Source organism: Myotis yumanensis, unplaced genomic scaffold (assembly GCF_028538775.1).
Source record: "Myotis yumanensis isolate MYYU_CA2020_CCGP unplaced genomic scaffold, mMyoYum1.0.hap1 SCAF_5, whole genome shotgun sequence".
Lineage (NCBI taxonomy): Eukaryota > Metazoa > Chordata > Mammalia > Chiroptera > Vespertilionidae > Myotis > Myotis yumanensis.
In genome coordinates this window covers 57,258,177-57,272,657 of record NW_027223756.1, presented here as the reverse complement: position 1 = coordinate 57,272,657, position 14,481 = coordinate 57,258,177, and the positions used below count along the sequence as shown (strand labels likewise).

General features: G+C 40.5%; 1 protein-coding gene across 2 annotated transcripts in view; it reads right to left on the bottom strand.

Annotated features, from left to right (window-relative positions):
- The window catches only part of MND1 (meiotic nuclear divisions 1), a 95,291-nt gene that overhangs the window by 64,177 nt on the left and 16,633 nt on the right, over positions 1 to 14,481 (bottom strand). The gene's annotated exons all lie outside the window — the stretch shown is intronic.

The following is a 14,481-nucleotide window of genomic DNA, read 5'->3' as shown; positions in this document are numbered from 1 at the left end:
TCCAAATCTGTTCTATGTAAATTCTCTTCAAATTTCATTTCACTTCTGAGTAGTCTTTTCAAGTACCCTAAATTGTTTCTTATAGACTGTAATACTGTGACCTATTTCACTAACAAAGTAAAAAATGAATGGATCACTTATTATTTTTACACTAGAGGCCAGTGCACAAAAATTGTGCACAGGTAGGGACCCTAGTGGCTGCTGGCTGGGGCCTTCCTTCATTTCATGCTGCCCCCCCCGGTGGTCAGCACACGTCATAGCGAGCAATCGAACGCCCAGTTGGTTGAACTCCCAAGGGGACACTGCATATTAGGCTTATATATATATAGATATATAGATAAGGTATTTTATGAGGAATTGATACTTTATATTCTAAGTTCCCAGAAAACAAAAATATGTATTAGCCTATGGCCAATTTTATGCATGTTTTACATACCTTAAAAGTGATTCGTTTAAGCACTGTACTGAACTTAGAAATCAGTAAATTATATATGAAAATGGATTAAACAATATCAGTATAAAGAGACCACAGATACAGAATATTCATTAACATGTGCTGGGCCCTCCCCAAAAAGGACTCATTAATTTCAGAACACTGCTTTCCCTTCTCAATTTTCAGAATCTCACTTGGGCCCATGACTAAATAAATAAACACAGGAAATTCCCAATACTAAATTTTCCACCACATCTTTTGCTATAAACCAGTCAGAAATTATAGACTTATTTGATTGGGTAAGGGCCGTCTTAAAATATATTCCAATCCTCCCGCATTCTCAAGTTTTAAACATTTAGAAAATAATTAATGATTGAATTCTTTCTTGTGGCTGATTATAAGAAACTGACCTTTTACAATATGACCTAGTTATATGAAGAGGGTGAACAATAGTTAGATACTATTTTTTGCTTAAAAATCATATACAGTATCTTTAAAAAGTTGGAAGCTTTACCCTAATTTTAGGAAATCTTCCACTTCTCACTATGCATAAAGGGAACATTGTCAGCCTTCCCTAATGGTTCTTTCGTCACTGATTCTAACCCACAGCATGAACAAGGCCCATCTGTAATGCCAAGAAGACACCACCACCAAACCAGTTATACCTCTTCTTGAGAGTAATTATCTTCCTAAGTTAACAAACAAAAGTCTGCTGGAGATTTAAGAGCCAAAATAAGCTCTACAGCCCTAAATTTAACAAGGAGATCTAGTCCATTTTTTTTTTAAAGGTTCTCATTTATAAAATAACACCATGTTTAAAAAGTTAATATTCCACCCTGAAGGATCCACTTTAAATAATAAATGCATGTAACATTTAAGTTTAGGAATAAAGAATTTTCCAATGAAAAAATATACACACATATACACATACATATTACCATAAAAATTTTCCATTAAAAATGGTTTTAAACAAACAGGTAGATAAATGTTATAAACATTCAGAAATGAGTTATTATATAAAAATAAGTTAATAATTAATGGATATATATATATCTTAATTATATTAATGAAATGAAGTGTCTTCCAGGTATTGTCTGTCTGCTTGTAATTATTTACAACTTAAAAGCATTTGAAAGAGAGCTAATTCAGGAATTCCTTAACTCTGAAAATAACCTTATGTATTTGGAATGTGATTCCACGATTTGTCAGTTTTAGTACCTTGGTAATGAAGGGAGACACAATCTAAATGATGTAAACAAATGAGAAGCTTTTGCTAATTATCCTAAGTACTGAAACAATTTGGTTCAGTTCAATAGTGAAAGATTCTTGGCTCTCTCCTTAGTTCTTAAAATCTCAACTACTGGAAACAATGAAAGCAACTCATGTGAGGTGGCCTTTGCTATCAGTGTTTCATCTACACATCTCTTAAAAGCAATATTGGTATAGTTCCTAATGCGTATCTTGGAATTAAACCAAATCCAGGCCTCAAGTGGTAAGAGCTGTACAGATATTATCTAAACCAGTAGTTCTCAGACTTTAGTATATACCAGACTCACCCAAAGGGCTTGTTAAAACACAGGTTGCTGGGCTCCATCTCCCCGTTTCTAAATAGTAGGTCTGGGGTGTAGCCTAATTTGCATTTTTAACAGGCTCCCAAGTGAAAGTGATTCTGATGCTTCTGGTTGGGGGCACCACCGGACAACTACTGATCTAAATAAAACCTATTATTTTGGTAACAAACTCAACAAAAATATACAAGATATTAATATATGGAAAGATATTGTCTAGTTCATCAGCAAAAATGAATTACCTCTACATACTGCAGCCTGAACTTAAAGTATCAACAATTCTCTCACTAGAAGTAATAGGAACTCCATATTTAGAAAAATAGAAAAAAGAAGTATCACTTATTTATCAGGTATTTAGCATAGGATTCCTTTAAAGAGCAAACTCACCCGATACATTTCTATAACATAAAGCAAGAACCAACTATATACTAGAACAAGTCCATTTCCAACTTTCATGAAAGCAAACAATTTTTAAAAATCCAGTAACTCAGAACAAAACAACAGCAGCACCAGCAACAAAAACTACTTATAATTAGTAAGAACCAGATTTCATCTTCAGATTTAAGGATCTGACACAATGCTTCTCTTTAATACATTCCAGGCCACCTATACAGACACTCAGGGTTGAGAAACATAATGCCAATGTTTTCTAAAGGGCTAATTCACTGCCTGGAGGAATTGCCTATTCATAAGAGGAACAGGAAGATTGATTCAAGCTGGATGCTTTGGGGTTCTGATTTGCTCCTTTTTAGAAATAAATAAATTTCCAAAGCATTAGGGAAGAAAGATAGAGGTTTTCATAGGTGGGAAAGAATGTCAAGGAACAGAGAACGGGAAAAGAATACCAAGAGAATCCAGATCCAATTTCCTCTGAAATTGTATACATTGAAAAAGTCTTAAGAGTCTCTAACACTTTAAAATTTGTCTTTTAAGGCAATATTCCATTTATGAATTAATCCGAAGAAAACAATAAATACTATAAAGATATATTCACATATAAAGACAGGAGCCATGTAATTGTCCAAAACCAGAAGTCTGGACACTTGGATAAGGACTCCATCTGGACACTGATATGCATGGGACTGCTGCCCACTGTGGACTATAAGAACTCAGAGCTCCGACCACCTAAACTCGAGCTTGGCTGTACCACGGGGCACGTTCAAAGTCCAAGGAGACTTTTCCACCAGATGTATGCTGCCAGTGCAGCCACCTGGCTTGAGACCCACGCCTGCCTCTCCACCTTCAACACCACCAGTGACTGGGACTTCGTTTCTGTAGAATAGGCTCCCCCTCTCTGTGTGTAACCTGCATGTGCCCCTACTGGCTTATTGAGGTTTCCCCTCATAAACCTGGCATTGTGGAAAGACACAAAAGTGTGCAAGTGACTCCTTGCAGGGATGTTTCATTGCTCATGACAGAATAATGCTCTTTCTTCTTTTTCTACTTCTGCCTTATAAAGTGGAAAGATTCAAGAAAACTTGGGCTTCAGAGGATGAGAAAGGCAAACTAATGCCTTCTCTTCCATGGCTTTAGCAGAGTGAAGAGAGCAGCAACCTAACACATTTAGATTGTAAACTAACTCAAGAGTTGAGAGCAGCCAAACAAATTAAGACTTGAAGCACTTTTAAGTGTTAAAAATTACTGAGCCCTGGCTGGTGTGGCTCAAGTTGGTTGAGTGTTGCCCCATGCACCAAAAGGTTGCCAATCAATTCCCAGTCAGGCCACATGCCCGGGTTGCAAGCTCGATCCCCACTAGGGGATGTGCAATAGGCAGCCAACTGATGTTTCTCTCTCTCATTGATGTTTCTCTCATTCCCTCTCCCTTTCTCCCTCCCTTAGATCAATTTAAAAAACATATTTTAAAAAATTATTGAAAAGTTGAAATGCACATAGGTTTAAACAAGAAAATAATTAACAAAATTCAAAATTGAGGTGGTTTTGTATCTAATAGAAAGCTATTTTTCCCAAAAAGAGTTATAGTGTAGGAAATTTATGGTTATAAATAAGTATAAATACTATGGAACCTGAACAAAACCCTATATGTAAATATGATGAAAGTTTGAAACATGCCCTTTGGTAAAAACCATACTTTAAACACAAAAAGCACCCAACTATCAGGGCTATTTTTGTGAAGCTTCTAAATACACAAGGCATCCAGAGACATTAGGAATATTGAAATATTAAAATGCATAACATATTGATATACTTTTGAGGGAAAATTGGGCCAAACGAACTGAAATTAGGACTATTCCATGAAATTAAAGATACATATGACTTTGACACTGCCACCACCTGGTGGCATGACAACAAAATTGTAGGTCCAATTGTTTGTGGAGTAAATCATTCCCAGGTTGGTTGATTTGGGGAGAAAATAGTTATGGCTAAAGAACAGTTGTCATACACCTGTAACCCACATGAAGCATGGAAGAGTGTTTGGGTTGTGGTACAGAGAGGATCCTGTAGCTCTAGAGTCAGGTTTCTCAAGCTCATCCAGGAAGTTGCTCTAACAGCCAAGGAGGACAATTCCTGGGGAAGGTTTAGAAGCCCAGTCCAAAGCTACCCACTATAAAAGCAAAACAAGTGAACAAATACAAAATATAAATCTCTTAAGTCTTAAGTCCTATCATAAAAATTCATGCAAGTTTCACAGCTGTAATATGAACTACTATAATTTCGTATTACTTTAAACTATTTACCAAAAAATATTGTTTATATACTTTCCCCATCTGCCACCCACCCCCAAGTTTTTAGTCACTTGATCTCAATGAACATATATTTAACTCTTGATTATCTAAGGTGATGGAAAAAATAAAAACACTCAATTTAAAAGACATGACTTTTAAGTGCATATCAATAAAATTTTGCAGACCCAGTTAGGTGCCTCTCAAAAGCCTTTATTTGTACACAAAACTCAAACTTTGTTAAGACTATGATGGCAGCCCTAGCTGGTTTGGCTCAGTGTATAGAGCAGTGGTTCTCAACCTTCCTAATGCCACGACCCTTTAATACAGTTCCTCATGTTGTGGTGACCCCCCAACCATAAAATTATTTTCGTTGCTACTTCATAACTGTAATTTTGCTACTGTTATGAATCGTCATGTAAATATCTGATATGCAGCATGTATTTTCATTGTTACAAATTGAACATAATTAAAGCATAGTGATTAATCACAAAAACAATATGTAATTATATATGTGTTTTCCTATGGTCTTAGGTGACCCCTGTGAAAGGGTTGTTCGACCCCCAAAGGTGTCTCGACCCACAGCCTGTGGACTCAAGGGTCCCGGGTTCGATTCCGGTCAAGGGCACATGCCCAGGTTGAGGGCTTGGTCCCCAGTAGGGGGCGTGCAGGAGACAGCCAATCAATGATTCCTTCTCATCATTGATGTTTCTATCTCTCTTTTCCTCTCCCTTCCTCTCTGAAATCAATAAAAATACATTTTAAAAAAAAGAATAAATCTCATAAAAAAAAAAAAGACTATGATGGCAATGTGCTCATAGAGAATGGGTCCCTTCCTAGTCTCAGAGGGTGAACTGTGATGGCTTACCCTTCCAATGTGACCTTGTACCTCACACCTGGCCAATGATACACAAAGAGAAGTCTACTTGTGAAAGGAGGAATCCTGGGATTTTCCTTCTAGATAAAAAGAGAGAGATGTACAAGGAGAAAGTCCATCTTTCTTCCTGCTTTGGAGATTGTCAAGGGAAGATATAGTAGCTGTAGTAACTACTTGCATCCAAACACAGAAAGCCAAAAAATGTCAGACCAGACCTCTGATACCAATGTGTGGTGAGATTAACCAATCCTGAAACAGCCCATACCTCCAAATTTCTTATGTAAGATAAAGAACCCCTATGATTTAAGTCAATATGGATCTACTTTTCTGTTATTTGTGGCTGAAAATATACTGATTCATGCATATAAAAATGAAAGTATATCAAAATATCAACAGTTATTAGTTTTAAATGATAGGACTACAAGCAATTTAACTTTTCCCTTTATTCTTTTTTCTACAGTGAATAGATTTTAAATTTATTATAGAAAAAATGTAAATTAAAAAAAAATTACGATATGTAATACTAGAGGCCTGGTGCATGAGTTCATGCACAGGTGGGGTCTGGCTGACCTGCCCCGATGGGCCGGGCCAACTGGGGGGAGGGGCCACGGGCAGTTGGCAGGCTGGCCCGCCCCCTAGTTGAACTCCCAGTCAAGGGGACAATTTGCATATTAGCCTTTTATTATATAGGATTTGTGGCTTGAGAAGTTCTCACTTGCTAATGTCATGTTAGAGATATAAATCTAAAGAATGATAAATGGGTAGAGAGAACAGATGGATAATCGCTAATGTAGACACTATACATATACACTAACAGAAAGTTGACAACCATACTTAAGTGCCTTGTAATGAGGGAGTTGTTAAGGGTAAGGAATTATGGGTTGGGGTCTTTAAGAGATGACACACAGAAATATTTAATCAATACAGCTTTGAACATGTTGGGATGTGATTTGCCAACTGGCAAGACTACTGCAGGTAGCAACATAGAAGATACATCAGCTCTGGGGATAAGAAACCAGTCTAAGGCAGTAAATGGTCTTATCTGCTCCAACAAACTCATAAAGTTGGGCAGCATTTCCCAAAGTGTGTTCCATGGAACATTAACCCATCATCTCATGAAAATGCGTCAAGTAAAATTCACAATGCATAGTATATATGTCACCAATAAGAACTTTTGAAAATTGATGTGAAATAACTAGTGCTACCATATTTAGCTGATATAAATCCAGGCTAGAAAATAATACTCCAATCTCCCTAATTGTAAAGGACTAGTTTATTCTTTTCATGAGAATCTCATTTTAGAACTACCATTCATGAGATTTTAGCTAGCCTATGCAGCTCCATCTTAAGTAAATGTATGTTTTTGATTTTTATAGGGAAAAATAACTTAAATCCAGGCAACCACCCTCGGTATACTGGGGATGCCCAGGCTGGTCCCCAGCATCCTGTCCTCAGCCTCTTCCCCTTCTTGCTCTGCACATTCTTCCTGGTAAGTCTCATATCCTCCTATGGCTTCCATACTTCTGATTTCCCACTTTCTATCTCTTGCCTATACATGAACACTGAGCTCCACACCCGCACATTCAGCTACCTACTGGATATTTCTATCTGAATGGCTGACAGGCAACTCATATTCAGTGCTTTCAAAATTGAGTTCATTATCCAAGCCTGCTCCTCTGTGTCTTCTAGACTCTGAAATTACTATCCATCTTGTTGCCCAAACCAGAAACCTGGTAGTTATCTTATCTCTCCCTTTCTCTCTATCCCCACTGCCATCATCTTGGCTTAGACATATCTGACCCAGAATTCTGAATTAGTGTCTTTGCTGGTCAGCCTGTCTCCAGACCTCACGTTCTCCCATCTGCTATAGTAGTTATCTTTAATGCACACTGGATGGTTTCCCAATCCTGAATAATAAAATCCAGATTCCTCAGCCTGGCTCTAAGGTTTTCTGTAATCCTGCTCCTGCCCTTGGCCGGCCTAATAACCTGTTGTTACCCCTTTTGTAACCCTACACACCATTATACCAAAATGTTCACAGCTTCTGGAATGCCATTCATTTTAAACTTTGTTTTTACATGCTATGCCTGGCTGACTCCTTTTACTCCTCTAATAAACTCCAAACTGTCCATTAACCAGTGAGATATATATATATATCCACCTCAAAAGTCTTTTTTGGGGGGGAAAGTTTTTATCCCCTCCTCTTCAGCAGAGTTCAGTGCTCCTTTGTGCTTCATTCCTTTTATAGAGTGTCTTATTTCCACGGCAGACATTCTTTGAAAGTAGGGATATTTTTTTTAGTGTGTACCCCCCCCTTTCTCTAAATGTATTTTTTATTGATTTCAGAGAAGAAGGGAGAGGGAGAGATAGAAACATCAATGATGAGAGAGAATCATTGATCAGCTATCTTCTGCACACCCGCACTGAGGATCGAGACCATAACCTAGGCATGTGCCCTGACCTGGAATTGAACTGCAACCTCCTGGTTCATAGGTTGATGCTCAACCACTGAGCCGCGCCACATTTATCTTAATCACGTTTATCTCCAGCATAGAATACAGTTCTGAGACCCAAAGAGACCTAATAAATGTTGCTGAATGAATGCATTAATCAATATAGTATTGCCTAGGATCTGTCCCAACTACTGTGTACTTGTTCTAGAAGTACTTCCCTGGCCCATTGCTTTTCTTTCCCTTCCAGTCCACAACATAAAGCAATAAAGATAATTTCCATTAAGTAGTAATGATTATAGTAATCCCTGTTTTTAAAAATTCAGCCTTAGAAATATCATATATTATATGGAAATAATTAAGCATGAATTTTAATTATTGTCATAATCTATCCTACCTGAACCTGACTTTCAGAGAATATAGACAGACAGCATGTGTTTCCCATCCACACACAAAGACAGGCAACAAAGGGGAAATCTGTTTAGATAAAAATTACTCTGCTTATTTTAAAATCTGAACTTTATAGACTCTGAGTGTACACTACTAATGACTGTAAATTCTACCTTCTCCCCCATCTGTCTATTACCCCCAATTCTAAGTCCAGTGTTAGGACTTCATCATCTCCTATCAGGGGTCCTCAAACTACGGCCCGCGGGCCACATGTGGCCTGCCGAAAACATTTATCCGGCCCGCCAGGTGTTTTTGCCGCCGCTGCCTGTCCTGCTTAGCAGCTGACTCGTCCCGGGCCCGCAGTGCGCATGTGTGGAATGTCTGAGGGACAGTGAACTGGCCCCCTGTTTAAAAAGTTTGAGGACCTCTGTACCTAGCTGGACAATTTCACAGTACACACTCCTCCCTACTGCCAACAGACCCATCTTTCTAAAATAAGGCTCTTCTGATCTCACTTCCCTACTCAAAATTCTTCAACTTAGATCCACAGAGCCCTTCATTATAAGCATCTGCCTTCCCATCTAGTTATAGTCATTTATCCCTCACACACAATTGAGTGGTACAAAAAAACTCAGGATTCTCTCACACATTATGTAGTTCTACACACACTACTATGTAGATCTCTGTATATAATCACACAAGCTAAAGCACTTACTATGTATTAGTCATGGCTATAAGCAGTTACATAAAACATATTTAATGATCACAACTACCCTGTGAAGTAAAAAATATTAGCACCATTTTACAGATGAGAAAACCAACGTGCAAGAGGTTTTTGGTAAACAGAGGAAATTGGATTTGAATCTAGAACCCGGGTCTAGAGTCCATTCTCTTAAACCACTATCGTATAGTACCTTAACTTACTGGTCTCTGTACCCAGAACACTCTTCACCCTAAATACCTTACAAAATCCCATATATGTTTCCAGAACCAACTTAGATGTTTCCTTCCTGGACTGTACAGCCTTTCCTCAGCAGAACTGTCACCCTCTTGTACCACCCTCCGCACATATCACACCAATTGCAATGATTTGTTGACATGTGTGACTCACAAGACTGTGAGGTCCTGGGGGACAGGAACTACTAATTTATTTTATGCCCCTCTCACCAGTCACAATGCCCGCCATGGCAAGCATTCACTGAACAATGACCGAACTCGAAGAACTGCAGTAGAGGTACTGCCTATTTTTATTCAAAAACATTTCAAGTTGTCCACACGGTCTAATAGTGGACCTACTCTATTCATTCACGTTTAGCAATAAAAAATTCTCTATACTCATTTCTAAAAACTGGTAAAAAATCTTTAAGTTATCCTGAGAATCTATGAGTGTCTCCCCAAAGCAATACACTATATCTGAAATCCAGTGTTGATATAAAAATGTAAACCAACTTCTAGAAAACCTGCCCCTTAACTCCCTTCCACTAGTAATAAATGGGCTGCAAACCAGAACTTGGATGAAGAACTATGGACGATCTTAGCAAAGCGGGGAAAACAAAAGAAAAAGTATGATTTTCATAATTTTGACCCTTTAAATAAAAAATCAGTTAAAAACTGCTACACAGACTAGTTGCAGCACTAATGAATTCTCTGAATCAGCAAATGGTTATCATTAAGACTAATTTCATAACCTTTGTTTCCTTTAACTCTCATTCACCTCTCAAACATCTGCCACATGCCAAGAACTATGCTATGGACCAGGGATACAAACTGACTAAGAGATGGGGTTGAGTAAACCACACAGCACAGTATGCTAGACTGGAGTTAGCTCAGGGTGCTACATCAGCAACGAATAGGAATACCCAGGTCAGAATGGAGGAAGAAAGGACAGGCAAGAACACAAAACCAAAAGCATATTGGAAATGCTATTCCTTTTGGGAAAAGGCTTATTATTCCTTTTGGAAAAGGCTTTAGAAAAGCATTTCTAATCAGTAGTGGTCAGTTATTTCCCACACTGCCAGTAACTCTGTATGAACAGCACGTCAAGCACAATAGCTACAATATTGGTCTTCCCCAGCCGTACACATATTACAGGACACCATTGTACATCTGTCAATATAAGACAACATCAAATGGAGGAAGTCTTTCCCTTGAAGCTGAGACTGAAAGGAGCAAAAAAAGGAGAGAACCAGAAGATGATGGGAAGAGTTATTTAGCCTAACACATTCCGTCTTGCTTTTCCATACAAAAAATATTCAGAAAGACCACACACTCACACACCCACAAACACAGTAACTGAAATCATTATCACACTGAAATCATCAGCAAGTTTCAGCCAAAACTCTTAAAATAATTATCAAGAAGAAAAAAATCACTTCTTGACATTTAATAAGTCTATACATTCTTCAGGATGCCGAGAAATGCCATCTCACTTGCGAGTTCCCACATTATAATTAATTTTTATAATTACTTCTTAAGCTACATAACAATTCACAACAATGACATGAGAAAAGGATCTGGCTATTTCTACTTTCTGTTGAGCCAAAATGGCTATTTCTACTATCATCCAAATACTGTAACATATTTGCATATATTTCAGAAGAACTAGCAGATTTAAACACACTCCCACTTTCATCATCAAAGCTTTTCTTGCCCATTAAAGTTATTAAGTTATCTAAAAAGGCTTCAGGAATGCAACTGTGTTACAGCTAGTCAGAGAGGCTAGCTTAACAACTTTTTTTCTACTCAACCCAAATATTTATTTCAGCCTTGCAGAAATAAAATACATTAGCTATTTCCAGCAACAGTAATACTATATTATATTCGGGGGGAGAAGAGGGTGAAAGTTTTTTTGCTGAGTATCGTAATATAATAACATTAGTATTTCCTGAGCTTATAATCTATTTTTTAAAGTAATTAGATCAGCAAAAAGAAAAACCATAAAATAAACTGGCAGGAAAATTTCCACTTCCCCTGCTTGGTGTATATGATAAAATCCAACCAACCACTGCCCTGCTGGTGGTTGAGCATTGTCCCATGCACTAGAAGGTCACCAGTTCAATTCCCGGTCAGGGCACATGCCCAAGTTGCAGGCTCAATCCCCAATAGGGAGCATGCTGGAGGCAGCCAATTGATGTCTCTCTCCCTTTCCCTTCCTCTCTATGAATTTTTTTAAAATTCCAAATTATTAAAACATCCCATAAAAGGGCCTCAATCTAATTTCTAACCTTATTTCCCCATTACTATTAAAAATTTGTTTTCAGTCTTTCCATGCTGGTCACCAACTCTTCACTGAATATAATGTGCTTTATAGTTTTGTTTATCTGTGGTTACATGCAAGGACTATGGAATCAGAATGCCTGTATTTGAATCCTGCTTCATCAGCTACTAATACTGCTATTTTGGGCAAGTTATTTAACTTCTTGGTGCCTCAATCTTCTCATATGTAAAATGGGGAGTTAATACATAACTCTTGCAGTTGTAAGAATCAAGTGATATAAAACCTGTAAAAGCTCTGCTATCGTCTAAATCAGGGGTCCTCAAACTTTTTAAACAGGAGGCCAGTTCACTGTCCCTCAGACTGTTGGAGGGCCGGACTATAGTTTAAAAAAATACTATGAACAAATTCCTATGCACACTGCACATATCTTATTTTGAAGTAAAAAAACAAAACTTCAAAAAAAAAGGCTCTCCTAACTTCAAAAAAAAAAAAGGCCCTACTAACTGCAAAATAAAAAATAAAAAAATAGACCTCCTAACTTCAAAAAAAAATAAATCCTAACTTGTTCTTACCTCGGTCCTTAGGCAGCAGCAGGCTCTACACAGGCAAGCTCGTGACTGGTCTGATCACACCCGAGACTGAGAGGAAGAGTCCAGAGACAGAGAGAAGGAGGGGAGTCGGAGAGTGCGGCACACATTCCACACATGCGCACTGCGGGCCCGGGACGAGTCGGCTGCTAAGCAATAGGTAGCGGCAGCAAAAACACCCGGTGGGCCGGATAAATGTTTTTGGCGGGCCGCATGTGGCCTGTGGGTCGTAGTTTGAGGACCCCTGGTCTAAATGTTTGTGTCTCCCTCAAAATCATATGTTGAAGTCCTAACACCTAAAGGTAATGGTTTTAGTATGTGGGGCCTTTGAGAGGTGCTTACGGCATGACGGTGGAGTCCTCATGAATAAGGTTAGTGCTCTTATAGAAGAGTATCCAGAGAGATGCCAGCCCCTTCCACCATGTGAGGGTACAGTGAAAAGGCTCTGACCTGGGAGAGGGCTCTTACCTGACCAGCCTCCAAAACTATGAGAAATAAATTTCTGTTGTTTATAAGCTACTCATCCTGGTATTTTGTTATAGCAGCCTGAAAAACTAAGACAAGCTCTTAAAGCCATACCTGGCTAAATGCTCAATACATTTTGGCTGCCACTGTCAACATCAGCATCAGTGGCTCCCTCTGCCCGCTGCGGAATTTCCTCCATCCATCTAATCTACTCAACTTTCAGCTCAAAATAATTTCTAAAAAGTTTCCCTTAACTAGCCTATATAATAAAAGGCTAATATGCAACGGCAGAACAACTGGAACAACCGAACAACCGGTCGCTAAGACATATGCTGACCACCAGGGGGCATGCGTGGAACATGGCGGGAGTCGGCTGCGGTGGGATGGTGGAGCAGGTGAGCAGGGGTGCCATTGGGGTGAGCCTCTGGTGGTTACTGAAAAGTCTTTGCTCCCGCACACCATGGTCCCACCTGGCGCTTGCACCTGCTACCAGCGCTGGCCCTGTTTGCACCTGCTGCAGGTGCCGGAACCACCGCTCACACCCACTGCCGGTGCCTGGCCCCGATAGCTCAGTGCCGCTAGCGGGTGTTTGTGGAGACTGCCGGCCCTGATCAGCCCTCAGGGCTTCTCTACCTCCCCCTGCTCCTGAGGGGCGATCAGGGCAGCAGCCGTTGCTCACACCCTCTGACGGTGCTGGCCCCACTCACACCCACTTCTGGTGCCGGCCCCAATTGCTCCATGCCTTCAGTGGGTGCAAGCGGGGCCGGCACTATGAGTGCATGGGAATGGCGGCGGTGGGAGCAGGGCTACCGGCAGATGGGACTGGGGGCTGTGGCGGGGACACGCAGGATGGGCCGAGACCCACTCCTATGCCCACTGCAGCCTCGCAGTCACAGTTCCTTTCAAGGTGCACGAATTCGTGAACTGGGCCCCTAGTATCTATAATAAAAAAAGCGTAATATTCAAATAGACAGAACAGCAGGAACGACTGTCCAGATGACCTTCCAGACGACCATGCTATGACACACACTGGCACCAGGCCAGCCAAGGTGGGTGTGATGCAATTAGTTGGGGGGCCCCCCGCCATCGCCCCATGATCAACCACAGAGGAAAAGCCAGGCCACCTCTATGGGGCGATCAATGGGGGGCCTCTGTGATTGATTGCCCCAAAGATGGAGGCCCAGGCCACCAGCTTGCAGGGTGATCAATTGGGGGGGTGCTCTGCAACTGTGGAGCCCTGGCCGAGTGGGCGGGACCTCCCTCTGCTGGGCAATCGATCGTGGAGCCCTACGATCGATCACCCCACAGAGGGAGGCCCAGGCCACCGGCCAGCGATGCTGTGGCAGGTGAGCAGGGCCAGCCAGTGATCGCCCTGCAGAGGGAGGCCCAGGCCAGCCAAGTGACCACACCCCACACCTGTCACCCACAGAGGGAGGCAACTGGTGGTGGGGGGGGGCAGTGACACACAGAAGGCAAGCAGTGGCAGCGGCGGGGATGGGGCCAGCTGCCAGCAGCCGGGGGAAAGAAAGCCCCAATAGGCCCTGATCGACGGCCAGGCCTTAGGACCCTACCCGAGGGGTCCCGGATTGTGAGAGGGTGCAGGCCAGGCTGAGGGACACCACCACCACCCACCGGTGCACAAATTTCGTGCACCAGGCCTTTAGTGGATTTATAAAAATCTTGCTACCCTCTAAACTGTGTAACAATTAGGACCTATAGCAACAACAGTGTTTGGCACTGATCTTACATAAATTAAATCTTACATAGTTAATTAACTATGTCTTTTCATAAAAAGTTAACTACAGAAGGTATT